The sequence below is a fragment of the Mustela putorius genome, unplaced genomic scaffold (assembly GCF_011764305.1).
Source record: "Mustela putorius furo isolate JIRA1106 unplaced genomic scaffold, ASM1176430v1.1 tig00000179_pilon_pilon_pilon, whole genome shotgun sequence".
NCBI lineage: Eukaryota > Metazoa > Chordata > Mammalia > Carnivora > Mustelidae > Mustela > Mustela putorius.
In genome coordinates this window covers 4,525,713-4,546,160 of record NW_025421305.1, presented here as the reverse complement: position 1 = coordinate 4,546,160, position 20,448 = coordinate 4,525,713, and the positions used below count along the sequence as shown (strand labels likewise).

The following is a 20,448-nucleotide window of genomic DNA, read 5'->3' as shown; positions in this document are numbered from 1 at the left end:
AGTGACTCTTAATCTCACAAAACAAACTGAGGGTTGCTGGATGGAGGGGGTTTGGGAGAAGGGGGTGGGATTATGGACAAAGGGGAGGGTATGTGCTTTGGTGAGTGCTGTGAAGTGTGTAAACCTGGTGATTCACAGACCTGTACCCCTTGGGATAAAAATATATGTCTATAAAAAAAATAGTATATAAAATCTTTAAAAAAATAAAATGAAATAAGGGTCAGAAAACTTTTTCTTGTTCATACTCAGTTGACATTAAACACAGAGACTTCTTTTTTGGCTTTAATATATAATAAAATAAATGTAAAAGAAATATAAAAATATTATTTTAACCCATATGACACATTGCCCTTACGTTTCCTTAATGAAGTTATCTTATTTAATGTGTATATTTTTTTTTTTCTTTGTGTAAACTCTGTGTTACTATAGAGGTTAAATAATCGATTTTAGAGGCAATTAGGTTGTTGTTGTTTTTTCTACAGTGATCCCAGAACACCATGTATTACTGAATGAAAACCATACAATCTTTCTAAACTTTTTATCACTTGGTAGGATACAATAACCCTTAGCATGACATGAGGGATAAAATATCATAGTGTATATTAAGACACCTTGTAGACTGAGAAATACAGCAGAGCATTGTCACTGTGTCATTTATCACATATTTCCATCAATTATTGTTTTGAGACTGATCTTCTAAATTTCTAAGAAGCTAGAGAAATCAAATCAAACATACAGTATCTATAAAGGTCAACCAAAAAATAAAGGACATAAATAAAGGAGACACTTACTTAAAAATTAAAAATTGCATATTTTCGTCAAAGGTTGCAGAAGCATGTTAGCAGCATTTTAGTCCTAATTGTACTTTTTATTACTTTTGAGGCTAAGTAAATTTTGCAAATGTTTATTAGGTATGTTTTTTACTTGTTTAATTTGGTGTTTGATTGGATTAAACACAACACATTTACACTATAGTCTAGTTTGTGGTTATTCTGATCTTACAGAAGACTACATATATTACTTGGGGTAGATAATTTTATGAATAAAAGTAGGCTAAGAAACAATATTTCTAATAGAAATATTATGTAAATATTATCTATATTTTCAAACATTAAAAAATTAAGTCAGGGGGTGCCTGTCTGGTTGAGTCAGAAGAGCATGCTACTTTTGATCTCAGGGCTTGTGAATTTTAACTTCCTATTGGATGTAGAGATTACTTAAAAATAAGATCTTAAAGTGCTCGCTTCGGCAGCACATATACTAAAAATAAGATCTTAAAAATTAGGTCAAGATGGTAAGAACAAAAGTAATTTCATGTCTTAATTTTGCATCTTAACTTTTTTGCACAATGCATATAGTCACAAAAACAAGTTAGAACTGAGATTTTTACTTATGTAAAAAACCTTTTCAATAAGCACACATATCAAAGTGCAAGGAAGCACTTAGAGCAAACTGTCAGTAGAAATTGTTCTTGTTTACTGATAGTTCTGATGATCTAATATAACCTTTATTGACAGTTTAGTACCTGATATTTTTATGTTTTTATTAAAACTTTTTTTTTGCAGCAGTTTTAGGATTCAGTGATATTTTAAAATTAGAAAAATTAAGGATGTTTCAAATAGAGTGTAAGAGGTGTAAATAAATAGAAGGGATAAATAACTGTAATTTCGCTTGTTAAAAATTAAAAGTTTTGGAATGAGAATAAGATTTGGAAATATAAGCAGAACTCTAATCTATTTATATTTGTTCAATTAATATAAAGTATACATTTATCAGTAAACCATGCAAATATCAAGTCACTGAAGAAAGAATAATTAAAGAAGACTATAAATGCAGTCATTTAAGGAAACAGTTCTAATTGTATTATTCATTCTAACGTGTAGGCTTTTCAGAAACAAATTGATCTAATATTTGCATCTTCTAACATGGCTACTCCAGTGATTTGCATCTAGAAGATGCTCAGTTACACAGTAATTGGTTGTTATTTTATGATTTGCTTTTTCCTTAATTCTCACATAGTCTACCAGACTTTCCCACATGAATTTAATTAAAATAAAAGGTCTTTCAAATTTGTGTCTGATGTCATCACATTTGGTCCTTACATAATCTTTGTGAGCTAGACTGGAAAGAGGCTACTAGCTCTACTTTTTCTAAATAAGAAAGCAGAAAGGTTATGTGATTGAAGTATAAATGCTTAACTCCTATTACTTATAAGAAATTAGAAGTTATTACAAGTTTATTCTTTTCCCCATCAACATGCAGTGGCTTGTGTATATTGTGCAGAGATTTGCATTTCATTATTATTATAAATCAGATTTACATTGCATTAGTCACTCAATCTTTAAAGTATAAGGATCATATTATAAAATGAATATTATAACATTGAATCTTACATCACTTTTGAATTGAAAGGTTGTTAATAGAAACAAAACACACTGATTACTTATAAGATAAAGTATTGCACTAACACCACATGAAATCTTAAAGGAAATTGAACTGAGGGATTGAAATAGACATTAAAATTATATAACAAAATACTTTAATTTTTATTCACATGTTTCCACAAACATCAATCATAATTATAAATCTACTTAAGTAAATGATCTATTGAAAGAGTTCATGGATAATACTGCTATTTAGAAATTCAAAAACTATTACATCATCAAAGATTAGAAAATATTATAAGATTGATTTTTCACTCTCAATAGATCAGTTTTTAGAAGATGGTAAATATATTTAAGCACAAAGAACATAAAAATATTAAGTGTTTCAGCCTTATATCCTCTATTTACAACTTTGTTATACAAAGTAAAGTGTTTTTCTTAAATTGAAGATAAAAGCAAGAATAGAAAGCTTTAAAACAAATTGCAGTTTGGAATCACTTTTTTTGCCACCTGGATGCATTTCATGAGCCCACAGGTGTCAGGGTTAAGCTGAACTAGGATGCCTACTCTTTTGAAAACTATTTTAGTTATTGGATCAGTGGAAAAAATAATAAAACAAGCTACATATGACTTGTTCTATAGCTTAAATTTAAAAAAAAATACAAAATAAGACAGAAAAGTTAAATAATAATTGAAATTTTCCCTATATATTAAGAATTCAATTACTTTACTGATTTTATTATATATACTACATTTTTCTTAAATTCAGATAGGCAAACAAAACTGTCTTAATTATATGGGACAAGACACATGAAATTCTTTTAAAATTTCAATTTCATCTTTTTATAGGATACTGCTTTGCATAAAATTATTAAATAGGAGTTAAATTTTTTATTTTTATTTTCACAGGAGAATTCCTTAAAAAATGAGTAAGGGTGGGGAAAGCTGTGCTGTCTTGTGTCCTCAAGGTGCCAGCAGGAGCTTAGAAACCCAGGCTTTTTGATTTGTGCACTAGGTGGGTATAGGTGGACACCTTAAGGCAAGGCTGGCTGAAGTCCCCCATAGCTGCCAATATTGGAAAAGTGCCCTCTTCTCCTGTATGTAACCATATGCAAGGCACTGTTCTGATCTCACTGACTGACTAATCCTATCTATGAATGAGAATGTCAGTTTTCTGCCAAAGGTTCTCCTCCTAAGGAGGCCCACATATTTGCACAGGACATTGCACAATATTGTGCCACAAGGGTGCTGAGCCCATAACTGTTTCCCATGAACCTGTCACAATACTCACTGCACCAAAGTTTTCTTCCTAGACGTGGAAAGTGATAAGTCAGGATGAGTTAAGCAAAATAAGATCCTAATCTTTGCCAAATTAAGACAGACATAAGGGGCAAGAGGGGAAGGTTGTGTACTTGCACAGATGGTCTCCCTCTGCAGGGCCTAAAACCTTACCTGCAGATTATGGGTGGTTGTGTAGGTCAACAAGAGGACTTTTCCCTGGTTTGCAGATTCTCAAGGGTCAAAATGAGTAGCTACCTCAAGTTCACCTGCCTGCTACAAAAAACCTTCAAACTGCTGGGCTTGGTAGTGTCAAGTCAACTTAACATAAAAAGAGGAATAAATTCAATATGGCTTCTCTTGAATGAAAATACTGCCCCATTCCAAGAAGTTTTATTTTTTCTTGTTCTATAATTTTTTTAAATAGATGGACACAAAAAAATGAGTGACTCAATATGCCTTTTAAGGGAACATTGAATTTTTAAAAAGTTTTCTGCTGTAACTTTCAAGCTATAATAATTATAATAATTTTGTTTTAAAATTTTTCTTTTTACTTTTTACCTGTTAAATTTGAAACAATTATAGACGCATAAGAATTTGCAAAAATAGTACAGAGAGATGCCATGCATAGCTTTTAGCAACCTTCCACCAATGGTAGTATATTGCCTAATTATAGTAGAGTACTCAAACCAGAAAACTGATATTGGCACAATACAATTAACTGGGGCATAGGCATTACTAAGATTTAAAAGGCTTTTTACATGTGCTCATTGTGTGTATGCAGGGTTTATAAAACTATAATATTCAGTTGATTACATTTCATGGAACTATATTTTTTAAATAATAACTTGTTAAGAATCCTTAACCTAAACTACAATTTGAAGTGAAATAAAAAATTTCAAAGATTCTGAGGAGGAAAATAATTGTTAAAAATACCTTTTTGTAGAGCACCTGGATGGCTCAGTCAGTTGTTTCTGCCGTTTGGCTCAGATCCTGATCCCAGGGTCCTGGCTGGGATAAAGCCCTGTATAGGGCTCCCTGCTCAGTGGGGCATCTGCTTTTCCCCCCTCCTCTGCCCCGCCACACTGCCCATGCCATATCACTATCTCTCAAATAAATAAAATCTTAAAAAAAAACCTTTTATTTATTTGGTGTGATAGGATTTATAATTACTGTTTAAATAGCCTACAATTACCTTTAATAGATACCTATTCTGTTAAGGAGTAAAGCATTATTTCTTGTTGCCATAAACATCATGGTTGCTGATTAAAATTGAAGCAATCCAGGAGCAATGAGGGAAGAGAACAGAAATATGCAGAATTTTAACATCTCAATATATTTTGTCACCCTTCACCATATCTGTTGGCCAGAAAGTAAATACCAAATCCTAGATTTTATTTAATATTTTGTTAGAAACATGTATTAAAGTTTGCCTTATAAATTTGTGGTGATTTAAATATTTTGGACATAAAAAATTAAAGTGGATAGGTGAATGGAGAATGAGCACAAATTACCTGAGATTTTTAGATTATTCTAAAATAAGGACTCAATTAAGCAAAGTTGTATCTTTCTGATAAAAGACTTACACTTTTTCCTAACTATGATCTTTGTTTTGTTTTTGCAGAAGATAACAGCAATGGTATATCTTGGTGTCTATCATTTATTTATATAACTGAGAATATCCCTAGAATCATGTCCATATTAAACACCATGCAAGATTTTTTTTTATTTTTTTTATTTTTTATTTTTTTTAAAGATTTATTTATTTATCTGACAGAGAGAGAGATCACAAGTTAGGCAGAGAGGCAGGCAGAGAGAGAGGAGGAAGCAGGCTCCCTGCTGAGCAGAGAGCCCGATGCGGGCCTCGATCCCAGGACCCTGAGATCATGACCTGAGCCGAAGGCAGCGGCTTAACCCACTGAGCCACCCAGGCGCCCAAGATTTTTTTTTTAAATGCTATTTCTGTAAGTAAAGATACATGTCTTTTCACTTGCAGGTTTATGTTGATACATCTTCAGTCTTTCTGATTATTTAAAACAAATTTCACTTTAATCTTTTCAGAAGAGCTCATTATTCCCTGACATCTAGGATATTTAGAAGATTCAAGCATCTTCATAAAAGTTTGTCTGCAGCTTTTATATTGTGGATAAATATAAAACATTGGCTTACCTTTCCTGTCTTTGAGTATCTTTTAGTAACACTATTATCTTCTGGCATGAAAGGATGCTGTCAAAAATTATGACAGTGATTGGACTTTCTCTTCTATCAAGTATTTGACTATCTCTATTAGGTATTTGACTTGATATTTTTGTCTGGAGGCCAAAGAAAATTTACTTTCTTTTTAAAATTCATTGATTTTACCATCAGGTCTCATTGTTGGCTTTCTCGGTCAATTTTCTCCAGTAATAGGATACTCTTTCAACAAGTATTCTCTGGAATCTTATTTCAGTAATGATTTTTTTTTTCCTAAGATTTGTTTATTAGAGGGAGAGAAAGAACATGCATGTACGAGCATGGGGCCAGGGAGGTGGGGAAGGGGGACAAGGACAGAGAGAAGCTCAAGCAGACTCCTCACAGAGTGTTGAGCCTGACATGGAACTCAATCCCACAACCTTGAGATCAAGACCCTGAGCTGAAAAGCGGACACCAAGAGTCAGACACCTAACCAACTGAGCCACTCAGGTATCTCAGGAATGATTTTTTGAATCCTAGTTTGTAATACTTATCTTCAATTATATTAATTTTTTCCCTGAATATTCTTACTACAAATCATATGTGTGTGTGTGTGTGTGTGTGTGTGTGTGTGTGTGACAAACTTATGAAGATGCTTGAATCTTCTAAATATCCTAGATGTCAGGGAATAATGAGCTCTTCTGAAAAGATTAAAGTGAAATTTGTTTTAAATAATCAGAAAGACTGAAGATGTATCAACATAAACCTGCAAGTGAAAAGACATGTATCTTTACTTACAGAAATAGCAAAAAAAAAAAAAAAAAAAATGTGTGTGTGTGTGTGTGTGTGTATGATTTTCTTTGAAAATTTTTTCTCCTGGTGCATTTCTTTTTGAAATAGGTAAGCATAGTAGGAGTACCAATGAAAGAGGGTAGGGAAAATAAGAACCAAATTATGGGGAAAATATATGGATTGGAAGACATTTCTGTATGCCTGTAAGGTAACAGAAAAGAGTCTCCAGACAAAGAGAAGTTGAAAAGAGAGAGAGGGAGATTATAATTATCCAAGTCGTTTCTGGTACTAATGGCAGGAGACAGGCATTAGAACTCAGGAAAGGGGGCTTCTTGTCTTACGAGGAGCAGCCAGCCAGCACATCTGAGACTAAGGAGATGAGGACAGTAAGAATGTGTAAAGAAATATGTTGAAAGGATAAGTATTTGGAAATAGTTTACACTTGATGGACAGGTGATACAGTCATCTAATGGCATGGTAATGAAGAGGGCTGGATGGATAGTGTGAGGAGAATGACAAAGATTTTGAGTAACTAATAAGTAAATTTGGAGAGCAGGTAGGTGAAGGAAAAGTACAGTGTTTTTGCAAGTGGAAGTAAGAACTTTGTTGCAGTTCCAGATGACTAATTTGACCTAGAGCTGACCTGTATAACCAAGGGGTTAGCCCTGGTATCACTCAGAGGTGTAGTATAAAGAAAATATAGCACAGTCTTGATACATGTATGGGATGAAATTTAGGGTCATGATAGGACACAATAAGTAACTTCATCTTAAATTTATTTTAAAATGCTTTTTTGGGAGCATAGGTACCATTATGCATAATTTATTTTTAAAAGTATGCTCACATTACCTATTTAATCTGGGTTTATTTTATCAGCAGATTATTGTATTGGAAAATGACTTAAATAGATACATATTAATACTGTATTTTATTTCCTGAAGAAGAAAGGAAATTAATTGTCTAAGTCATTATTCATATGTCTTTTTATAGCTCTGTAGGCTAATTATCAAATGAATCTATCAAAATGATTTCATCACATCTTCAATTTTCAACTATAAAAGTATTCTTTTACAGGTTAGATATAAATATAGGTTGTATTATGTAGTTATAATCCCACTATATTTATCTATAGACCAATAAATATCATACTTTATGGAATTAGCACAATGACACTTCCTTTATAAGTGTAGAAATGCTTGATGATGGTAATTTCTCATTTAATCTATAATTAACCAATAAATATGACAGACCATTTTATTTGAGTGCCAATAATTAGTGATTTTATATTTATATGATTTAGTAAATGAGACAGATTCTCTTACTGCCAGTGATAATTTCATTCTTCAAATTGGGCATATTCAGAAGTTTATAGCTCTTTAAGAGTCACTAAATCCTAGTTTATCACTTTAAGCAATAATTTGGACACAAGAATGAGATAATCTATTGGGAAAGGTGAGCTCATTTTCAGGAGGAAATCTATGACTTTTGGTTAATAACTCAGAAGAAGGATGAACTTACTTGGTTTTCCTTTTCACCTATGTCTTTCAGCTTCATTTTTTTGGGGGGGAAAGGGAAATCTGCATTCACCTTAAGATCGATGATGCTCTATATATGACAGCACTATTTCTCATTTCAGCTCATTTTCTAGGAAGAGTCTGAGAAATATGAGTGGTCTTGACTTTTAAAATAAACATGTCTTCTATGTAGCACAGGTTTTTTCCTTACATTCTGAATCTTTGCCAACCTAAGCAGATTATATTAAGCCAGGAGATAATAGTGCTCGGTTGTTCAGCTACAAATAGTGAAGGGAAAGATTCAAAGCTACCAGATGTTATGTCTCACTAGGTTACATGTGATTGTTTCTTGTGAAATAGTTTATATATATGTCTGTAACATAGCTCAGTTTTAGAATAATTCTATTTGAGTTCCTATTTTGCAATATCTCTTTGACCTTACCATCTTTAAGCCTTGATTTCTTTACTTGGAGTGAGAATATTGACTATATCCACTATACTGGCTTGTGCTGAGTTTTAACTCTATGCTTCCCGTATAGTTACAACTCTGAAAATATTACCAGTAAGTATTATTATATATGCTGGTCAATAAATGGCATCTTTAATGTTTATTGTCAGTTTGATGTAAACTTCTATAGTCTACATCATATAGAATATGAAATGGTTGAGAAGAAAACTCATATCAGTTGGTTAAGTCAGAGGGATGTATCATTGCATACATATATCACTTGGTAGAAGTATTGTCAGAGCAAGAAATTCAGTGTAGAAATTGGAGTTTCCTGAAATGTAGGAGGGATTGGGAAGTGCACCTCTGGAAATGATGTGGGTGGAAGGGGACAGCCAGAGAACTGAAATAAAGGTCACCTTAGTTTTCTGAAGCATAAGTAGTGATAGACAAGTTGGAACTTACAGAAAGTCTGAGAAACCTTGCATATCTGGAAGCTGAAATACAACCATGAGAGGGGAGCTTCTGTAGATCTAGAACCTTCAAGAAAGTTTAAGAAGCCACTTTTAAAAACTGTTTCTCTGTGAAAACCACTGCTTCTAAGGGAACTGTCAGCCTTATAGATCTAAGTAACAGGTTTTGTCCTGTTATAGGTCAGCTCTAAAATAGGAGGAAACACATTAGAGCTGCCCTATTTATCATCATGCCTGTATACCACAACATACCAAGAGTAACGATCTCTGCTGCTTTTCCATCTCCTAAATCTTACCACTTCCTTTCTTGACCATATCTCATGTGGAACAATATAGGGGGCGAATCATGAGAAACAATTTTACCAGCCTTGTATGGGAGTAGTGGCATCAAACAGACAACTTGTCATCTAACGTATTTTAAGAGGAGGACCGTGATGATTTGGGGAAAAATGGGGATGGGGAGGAGTTACCCTCTTCTAAAGTAATGTAAATTATATATCTTTTCCAAAGTCTATACAAAAGAGCTAAAAAATATGTTTTTTTGGTAAAGCAATAGGTAGAATGTGTTTTGTTTTGTTTTGTTTTTAAAGACTGGTCTGAATAAGATATTGGCAGAGACAGAGACCCCTTAGTAAAATTGATGAAAATTCTTTTGTATTTGACTTTAATTAATTATAAGCAGAAACTGAATTATATGGATCTTGGTTAAATACTACATACACACATATTTTCTCTCATCTTAAACTGTTAATTAGAAATGAGATTTTGTATGAATCATCACAATCCATAGTATGGGATAGGAATGGCCCAGAGACAGGAGACTAGTTGTAATTTTAACCATATAACTACCATGTGCTCCCTTCATTAGCACATAAACTAAAATTGGAATGATACAAAAAAGATTAGCATGGCCCCTATACAAGGAGAACATGCAAATTTGTGAAGCAATCATATTTAAAACAAACAACAACAACCAACATAACCACTCCTAAATGAAAAAGATACTATTCTACTGTCAGAAAATTTATTCAAAAAGTGAAAGTTGCAATTATTTATAGGACCATGTATTATTTTAGTTCTTACATATGTGTATAGATTAGTATAAAATATAAAATATTATACATATAAATTTCCTTCTGGGATATTCCTTAACTTGCACTCAGAATTTTTTTCCTTACCCATTGAGCAAACCCAAACATGCCACCATCATTTCTTTTCATAGTTATTGAAATACCCTCTTAAACTTCCATCTTGCATTTACTTTTGCATTCCCACCGTGTGCCAATTTTCAGCAGATTGGCCAAAGCAATCTTAGTAACTTAAGTCACATCATGTTACTCCTCTGTCAAAGTCATGCTATGTGCTCCATTTCACTCATAGTAAAAGACAAACTATGTACAATGACCTATTTTGTCCTCTTCTACCCAACCAATTTTTTCTTAGATGTAGTTTCCCAATAATTTCCCAGGGAGCACAAGATTGGCATTTTTGCATTTTTCTTAAATATTGCAGGCATGCATGTTCATATTTCAGTGCTTCTTGACTGAAACCTTTAGTTTCTTATACTAAAATTTTATCTCAGATTTTCACAACATGTTCACCCATCTGTTCAGGCATTTACTAAAATATCTCCTCTTTCTCATGTGATCTAATCTGGACACTCCTAACAAAAATGACCATGACCCTTTGACCAGTGAGGGGGGGAAAAGGCCATAAAATATCCCATTTGCTTATGACTGTCACTTCCCTGTTTTGCCTGTCATCTTATGTTTCACCATCTAACATGCTATATCCTTTTTTAGGTGTGGATGCTTATTTTGAAGAACCTCTCTCTAAACAACAAACTGAATTCATGTGCTTTCCCTTCTTTTGGTCCTTGTTGAATCCCCAATAATTAGAAAAGTACAGACAACACAGCAGATGCTCAGCGTGTATTTGTTGAATGAGAAAATGAATATTAATAAAATGTAAAATAAATGTAAATTTTGAGTAAATTTTGGACATTTAATATCTGATATATTTATTAAGATAAATATATGTGACATTAAATATTATAATATATAACATATATAATAATTATAATAATAAAATAATACAATATATAAATAATATATTAAATATATGCAATAAAGTAAGTATGTATTTGACTGAACTGACATCAAATCATGAACATGAAAAAGCTAATAAAATTATGCATTTTTCTACACCATCATATTAATATTGAAGTTCAGTGATTTTCAGAAAAAATAGCTGACTACACAAGTTTTCTCAACAAAAATCTGAAGTCAGTCAGGTTGTGATAATCACATCCTACTTCTGAACACTTAGAAGGATAGACATTTCTTTCACATGAACATTTACATAAAAATTTTGTTTGTCTTAATAAAATGTTCAAATATGTTAACTACCTTATACCAAGACAAATGTGGATAACCCTTCAAGTCAAAAGTAAAATGAAAGAATTGAGCAGGAAAAGCTTTCTGACAGAGACAAGTGTTATCAGTGCTAACTCAGTGGAAATATTCTATTTGAAGCATTGAGTTTTGATGTATAAATTATATGAAAATTGTAATAACTTTGGCTGCTAAATTAAAGAATAGATAGTAGATAAATCCTTCGGATTACCTAAGTACTACATTATGAAATTTCAAGAAGATAAAATATACTTGAATTTGTTTATTCTGTTGTGAAAGGTGTTATTATACAGAGCAAAACTTACTGGATATTTCATATGTCTATTTTATAGATAAAACCCCGATAGGCCAAGGAAAGCATATTTTAATTATAAATCACAGACTATAGAATAAAATTTAACTTAAAATGTTTGATGTGACTTAGCATCCACACCAAAAAAGGATATAGCATGTAAAATGTTTATTAGAAGAATGATATCTATCTCTTTTGCAAAAAAAAATTACATTTTAAATTATAAGGTATGAGTTCTTTTTAATGTGATTAAGATGTCTGGGCACCTTCAAAGACAAATAGATATCCATTTATGAGGAAAAGTCATCCTAAATATTTATATTTAATAATTAAAGACTGCTTTACTATTAGTTTTTCAGATTTTCAAAAGTATTGAGAAAAAAGAAACAAAAAATTTCTCGGAAAGTTGCAGTTCGTATACATTTTTGAACAAAAATTACATGCAATAAGTATTGTTAATTTTATACTTTAACATAACTTCATTTGACACTAAAATTATATTTAAAGTTTCTATTAATGTATTCTACATCCATATAGGAGTTGTTGCAAATAAGAGATTGCTTGTTTGTATCTTAAAAAAAAAAAATGGATCAAGGTCTCCTGGGTGGCTCAGTTGATAAGCAGCTGCCTTTGGCTGGGGTCATGATCCCTGGGTCCTTGATCCCAGGTCATGATCCCTGGGTCCTGGGATCAAGGCCCACATCAGGCTTCCCGCTTGGCCTCTTGGCAGAAAGGCTGCTTCTCCCTCTCCTGCTCCCCCTGCTTGTGTTCTCTCTCTATGTCTCTCTCTGTCAAATAAATAAAATCTCAAAAAAAAAAAAAAAAATTTTTAAAAAGCATTAAAATCAAATTCACATTTACCTCTGTCTCCACCCAAATCAAGATTCAATACCAGAGTGTTACAAATGTTTATAATAGGGGAGTTTGTGGCATCTATATGTATGGGGTGGGATGGTAGTATATGGGAGCTCTCTGTACTCCCTTTGTTTTATTTTTTTTCAAGTTTTAATTTAATTCCAATTAGTTAACATACAATGAATATTAGTTTCAGGAGTAGAATTTAGAGTTAATACCCTTCATCCATTAACTTATCCCTTGCGAAACTCCTCTTCAGCAACCCTCTGTTTGTTCTCTATTGTTAAGAGTCAGTTTTACGGTTTCCTTCCCTCTCTTTTGTTTCCCCCATGTTCATCTATTTTGTTTCTTAAATTCCACATATGAGTAAAAATCATATAATATTTGTCTTTCTCTGACTTACTTCACTTAACACCCTTCTAGCTTCATCCATGTTATTGCAAATGGCAGAATTTCATTCTTTCTGATGGTTGAATAACATTCCATTATATATATATATATTTATATATATACATACACACACATATACATATATATATACATACAAATATGTATGTACATATAAATACATATATATATAAATATATATTTATACATATTTATGTATAAATATTTATATTTATAAATATATATACATATATATATATATTCCTTCCATTCCATTATATATGTATTCCATTCATTGTATATATAGCGGAATATATATACCACACCACCTCTTCTTCAGTTGATGGCTATTTGGGCTCTTTCATAGTTTGGCTATTGTTGATAATGCTGCAATAAACAATGGGTTCATATGACCCCTTCAAATCAGTATTTTTGTATCCTTTGGGTAAAACTAGTGGTGCAATTACTGGATCATAAAGTAGTTCTATTTCTAACTTTCTGAGGAATCTCCATGCTGTTTTCCAGAATGGCTGCACCAGTTTGCATTCCCACCAACAGCATAAGAGTGTTCCCTTTCTCTGCATCCTCGCCAACATCTGTTGTTTCCTGTGTTGTTATTTGTAGCCATTCTGACTGGTGTTATGTGATATCTCATTGGAGTTTTGATTTGTATTTTCTTGATCATTGAAATTGGCAGTAGCGACTTCTTATTAAACACATCTCCAGAGGCAAGTGAAACAAAAGCAAAAATGAACTATTGGGACTTCAAGACTAAATAAACAAACAAACAAAAAAACAATAAAACTAAAAGACAATGGGAGAAGATATTTGCAAATGCCATATCTGATAAAGGGTTATCATCCAAAATATATAAAGAACTTATCAAACTCAACACCCTCCAAAACAAATAATCTGGTTAAGAAAAGGGCAAAAGACACAAATAGACATTTTTTCAAAGAAGACATATAGATGGCTAACAGGTGAAAAAAAATGCTCTCTTTACTTTCTGCTCAATTTTGTTATAAAACTAAAGCTTCTCTAAAAAATACTGGTTAAACGAGGAAAAATCGATGGTCAAAAATAGCAATAATGACAATAATGAAGGATATAAGTATATGACAAAAGCTGAAATCTTGTGTTTATACAAGATTCTTTTTTCTCCTCTTGTTAAATACTTGTTCCAACTTAACACAGCTGATCTCTATTAATGTTGATAGAATAGCAAAGATACCACTAGTATTGCCTTTATACATGGCCTTCATTAACACTGTAAATTTATTCTGTGAGTTCTTGAACTTGACTCATGCAAAATTGTATCTAGATGAATGATTTCATTTCCTTCTAATGCTTGGATGACTTGGAGAGTCATTTGGCACTTGACAAGCTACATTATGACATGTTATCAGCCACGTACTAGGTAGAAAACTAATTATTTCAAAGAATAACTACAAGAAAAATATGTAATGGGTTGTGTTTTGGGTTGGTGGTGGCAGAGGAAAAACAAAAAATTGTCAAATAAAGTTTAAGTTAAAAAGATTAAGTTTAAAAACGTTCTCATCAGTTGTTTTCTTTATACAATGTAGTTATAAAGAGAGTAGGTGGAATTCAAGAAATGTACCCAGATTTTGAACTTGTGTGAATATGACATTTGTTGTCAACACCTATATCTTGGAACTAATAAGTTAAAAAACAAGAATAAACGGGCGCCCTGGTGTGAATATGCCAGGTCATTTGTTGTCAACAGGCCCGCATCGGGCTATATCTTTGTGACTAAATAAGTAAATAAAAAAAAAAAAAAAAAAAAAAAAAAACAAGAATAAACATATATTTAGTGGATTTGAATTGAAAAAATGATTTGGAATTTATATATATATATATATATATATTTTCAATTTATCCTTTATTTTCCTCTATAATAAATTGGTTTCTCTAAAATGAAGTAAGAATTTGGCATTTCCTAATTTTATACTTAGAATATGATGGTGTATTATATTTATTATGTTAGTACTATGAAAATATTCTTTATACTTTAACATTGAATTACAATATAATTTATTTGATTAATTTAGTGTTGCTTGATGAATCCAGTTGTTTACCCTATATTTGTTTACAAAAAGTTTTTTAAATATCTAATACATTATGTTAGATTTAATTCTTTGCTATTAGGGTCATGATTTTAATGTTATTGTATATGCAAATTTTAAAAATTTTATAAAATAATGGGGTTTAGGAAGTAGACATTCATACTAAATTGACTCTATTTTTCTGTATTATGTAATACAAAGAAAGTAGAAAGGAAAACATTTTAATGTGACTATGAAAGATTGACTCAAGATTTTAAGTTTCACACACACACACACACACACACACACATACACACACAGTGTTTCCAAATGATTCTGACATACCTGCTAAGTCAGGAAATGAAGAGGTAAGTCCGCGCACTGTGGATGCCAAGTATTCTGTCCTGAGGAATCCTGAGGAGGTTGTACAAATTGAAAGCAAAGCTCTTGGCTAGGTTTGCCAACACTGTTGCTGAACAAACTTGTATAAACTTATTGCAAGAGAAGCCAATGACTGAAGAGAGGAGGGTTTGGAAAAGAGAAGAGGAGAAATTTATTTTGGGTGCCAGGAGCTGGGGGAGGTGACAGGCTCAAGCCTTACAACTGACCTCCCTGCCCATAGGATAGATACCAACAGTTTTATAGAGAGAGGTTGGTGGGTGGGGGGGGTGGGTGGTAGGGTTGGTATATGCAAAAAAGCAGGCAGAGAATGGGTGATAATGGGCAGGTGTCAGCATGTACTCAGCCCATGATCAGGATAGGGAATGTGTGGTCAAAGATGTTCAACATTTTCTATATTATTTAGTATTGTTTAATAAAGCTTCATACTTCCAAAGGCTTGGAAATATAAACTACTGATATTCCATACCTGTCACACTATCATAAAGCTCCTCTCAGGGTCCCTGGTACTCAGCTGCCATCACAAGTCCACAGACCACTATAATAGAGCAGGAGTCATTCCTCCCTGCTTTTTGGGGATTAATTAAGTGGTGCTTCTTTAGGTAGCCTCTCTAGGCTTTGTTTATAGTAGAGTTCACCTTGTCATGCATATATTGTGACTAATACCATCACTTATACTAATTAGCAGCTATGTATGGGTTCAGAATACCTAGTGATAACTTCCAGATTGATATGAGTCAATGATTTATTAAATGGCAGAATTTAGGATGACTTCTGATGGAGTTCAGGTAACTCTGTGAAATTTGTCAGCTAATATTTCTCAATATATTGGGATATTGATAATTTAAATAACAAAAGAACAAAATAAACAACATCCAATATTACTGTTTCAAGCATAAAAGGGATCTCAATGTTTTGAAATTTGGGTCTAAAGTTAGGAATAATTTTTAAAAGTTTATGTAATCCTGGGGCGCCTGGGTGGCTCAGTGGGTTAAAGCCTCTGCCTTTCGGCTCAGGTCATGATCCCAGGGTCCTGGGATCGAGCCCCGCATCGGGCTCTCTGCTCAGCGGGGAGCCTGCTTCTCCCTCTCTCTCTGCCTGCCTCTCTGCCTACTTGTGATTTCTGTCTGTCAAAAAAATAAATAAAATCTTTAAAAAAAAAGTTTATGTAATCCTTTTTATTTTGTGTTATTCATAGGATTGGAAAAACTAAGTTTTTAATACCTCATGTAGAAAATAAAAACCCTAGAAAGTTAAAGTTACTTAAGTGTATGTAGACATTATTAGTTGACAATGAACATATTATTAGAGAAGAGCATGATGTGATTTATAAAAGATTTTTTAGCTGCATAAGATAATTTCCTTGGTCAAATTAAGGGAAATGACTATTCTAATATAGACTGATCATCAATAGAACATTAGTATATAACCTGTGTTAGATGAGAGAAAACCAAGCTAATGTGGCTAAAAACAAATGTAACATAATTTCAGGAAGCATCTCCATCATTATAATTGGAGGGTTATCATATAGAATGACAAGATTTTTTTCTTAGCTGCTATCTAAAGCTGATTATCCAAATCTATAACTGATGGTTTTCATTGCTAATGAGTCTAGGAATGTAAAAATAGGGAGCTTGGCTCTGGGTAGAAATAATGGAATTCCTAGAATCAGTTGATTTGGCTGATCAGATTGTCTACAAGTTTTTATTTTTTAAAGATTTAATATTAATATATTGTCACACATTTTTAAATCTAGAGGGAATTGATTTTTAAAAACAATATGTAACAAAGTATACATATTTTGTTATAACTCATAACAGTTTTCATTACCTGATATTGTATATTTCCTTACTTGTATATTATCTCTCATACTTATGAAATCAGGGAATTTGCATGTCTTATTCATTGCTTAGAAAGCTGCATGGTAATTATTAATTAAATATTAGTGGCATTAATGAATAAATGAATATATAAGATCAGATGGTAAAGAGTTTAGAGAAGATAATCACCAAAGGAACTCCCTTTTTGTGTGCTTCCTCCTTTATGAACAATTGAACATGACCTGAGACCTCATCTGGTTTTGCCCCAGTTATTAATTCAAGGGCTAAGACTATAGTCCATGATAGCTTAATCTCCCACTGTTAGATCACTGACCAACTTCTACCAAGAGGTGGAAAATAGAATCTGCATCACAGTAGAAGAAATGAGGTCAAAATTGGAAAAATTAGTTCAGCTCTGTGTTCTTAATTGAGAGGATTGGTTTGAAATTATTAAGTGCATAAATAAAACCAGGAGGGGGATGGTGAGTATTTTAGAATCTTACCAAAATCAGAGAAGACTAACATAATTAGACTAGCACTACTTTTGTCTTTTTATAATAGTCAGCATGCTAGGATATGGAGCCTTATTAATGGACATATCTCCTGAAACTTTATTCTGCCCAGAATATTATTATTAATAAAATATTAATAATTATTTAGGCTTATGGAATTTATTTTTATTTTCACTTCTGAACAATTCTTCCTCTAACCTATTCTGGGAGACTTAAGTATGTTTCAGGTACACTTGGAGCAACTGCTTTTAACAGATGAGATGTTAGAAGGAAGTTCATTATATTCCTTGGCATGCAAGTAGTAACCCTTGGTAGCATCCAGTAACAATACTTTTATCCAATGTGATGCAGGCTCAAAGGACAGGACACTCTCTGCTCTCTAACAACATTTAAAGAGTAAGCAAGTGAGCATGCAATATGTATTCTATTGGACACAATGTATGTAAATTATATTCTTGGGGAAAAACACATGTAGCTTGCTATTACTTATTGGCCAAAGTAATTCAATTTTTTTCTTTTTTTTTTTAAACACTTTTAGTAGGAGGTTAATATTGGGAAATATTAGCACATAATGTCCAAGAAGAGGAGGTAGCCACAGGCAGAGAAAAAAGTTTAAACTTATGGAATAAACATATTCTATGGGTCCAAGAGAATGCACCAGAAAAATTAGGTCATTTAAAAGTGAATGCCAGGCTTATAATTGGCTCGTTGCTGATTGCTATTTTACTTTTCTTTTTCTCCTTATTAATTATTCTAGATCCTTATCTATTTCATTAAATCCTCTATCAAATTAACTTCAGCCTTTGTAAATAAACTAGACTTTTCATTTACTAAGTAGAAGCCATTAAGTAAGAATTCCCTAATTTTTCTTTCTCTCCACACCCTAAGTTACAAATAAAATAACATTGTGATATCCCCTACTTCTAATCACAGAAGTGGTGGGTTGGACAAAATCAGAACTGGTAGATGAACCAGAGAGCATTCTTTACTGACATTCTCTAGACAAACACTAGAGATGATCTGAAATATTTCTTCTATCCTTCAAAACCTTCATCTTTACTGGCTCTAGCTATTTAGATTATTAACACACTAAAAAACCCTGAATATTCTAAAACATATTTGTGATAGTGATTTGGTTTTATTTTTGTCATTCTCTTTTCTCCACTTTCCTATTGTTTTATCTTTGATTTACTTTTTAACATTTTTGTTTATTTATATACTTGAGAGAAAGACAGAGAGTGAAAGAGATAGAGTGAAAGATGGGAGAAGTAGAACTAGAGGGACAAGCAGACGCTGCTGAGCACAGAATCTGACATGGGGCTGGATCCCAGGATCCTGAGATCATGACCTGAGCTGAAATCAAGAGTCAGATGCTTAACCAACTGAGCCACCCATGCACCCTGTTTATCTTTTATTTTACTCTAATTTTTAAATCCTATATAATTTTTATTTTTTGCACTTTTTTAAAAAATTTCTTTTCAGCATAACAGAATTCATTGTTTTTGCACCACACCCAGTGCTCCATGCAATGTGTGCCCTCCATAATACCCACCACCTGGCTCCCCCAACCTCCCACCCCCTGCCCCTTCAAAACCCTCAGGTTGTTTTTCAGAGTTCATAGTGTCTCATGGTTCATATTCCCCTCCAATTTTTTATTAATTCAAAATAACAAATTCAAAAATAGAAAAATGTTATTTTAAAAGTAATAATTTCTTGAGGGCACCTGCGTGGCTCAGTTGATTAAGCGGCTGTTTTCAGCTCAAGTTAGGATCCTAGGGTCCTGGGATCAAGTCACATATCAGGCTCTTTGCTCAGCAGGGAGCCTGTTTCTCTCCTGCCTCCCCCTACTTGCTCTCTCCCATTCTCTCTGTGTCAAACAAATAAATAAAATCTTTAAGAAAAAGTAATAATTTCTTAAAATTCTATTAACAATAATTGCAGTTGATAGTTTGGTATATTTTCCAATCTCTTTCTATGCAGATTCAAACATGAAATACATATTTGTTTCAGTGTATTCTAGTATTTAATATATACTGAGCATTTTTCCTATATCAGTAAAAGTAGATATAACTCACTTTTTCTACCATTATTCCTTTAATATATTTAATATTTAAAATAATTTTAAAGGTACCATAATACTACATAAATAAGGTATTACTAAATAAATACAAAGTCTATGGTTCTCTTCTCTGATCATATCATCTATCTAGCAGATATAGTCACTTTTCTAAATATATGTCATTAATATGAGACCACATTACTTTTATTCCGCTCCTTCTGACTTCTGCCATAGGAATAAATTTTCCTTGGTTAAAATAATGTAGAAATAATAAAGCAGGTAGGAAATGGGAAGGTGAATAAATGATATTATAATGTGATTTCTTACATTATATGTGAAATAGTGATAATTCAAGATAGACTGTGATAAGAATACATATTATGCTGTCTAAAGCAATGACAATTATGTACAAAGATATATAATCATAAACCTAATAGAAGAGATAGCATGGAGTATTAAAAATTTTTGATCATCTCAACAGAAGTCAGGAAAGGACAGGACAAGTGAAAAAGAACAAAAAGAAAGACTTAAAACCAACTCCATCAACTACTATATTACAGGTAAATAGACTAAACACTGACTACACAGA

The 20,448-nt window shown here is 32.5% G+C and overlaps 1 non-coding gene across 1 annotated transcript; it reads left to right on the top strand.

Moving 5' to 3' along the window:
• The first annotated feature begins 9,910 nt into the window (after positions 1-9,910).
• Positions 9,911-10,017, top strand: LOC123391125. The gene has a single exon (XR_006605741.1). It is a non-coding gene; the product is annotated as a U6 spliceosomal RNA (small nuclear RNA).
• Positions 10,018-20,448: the final 10,431 nt, after the last annotated feature.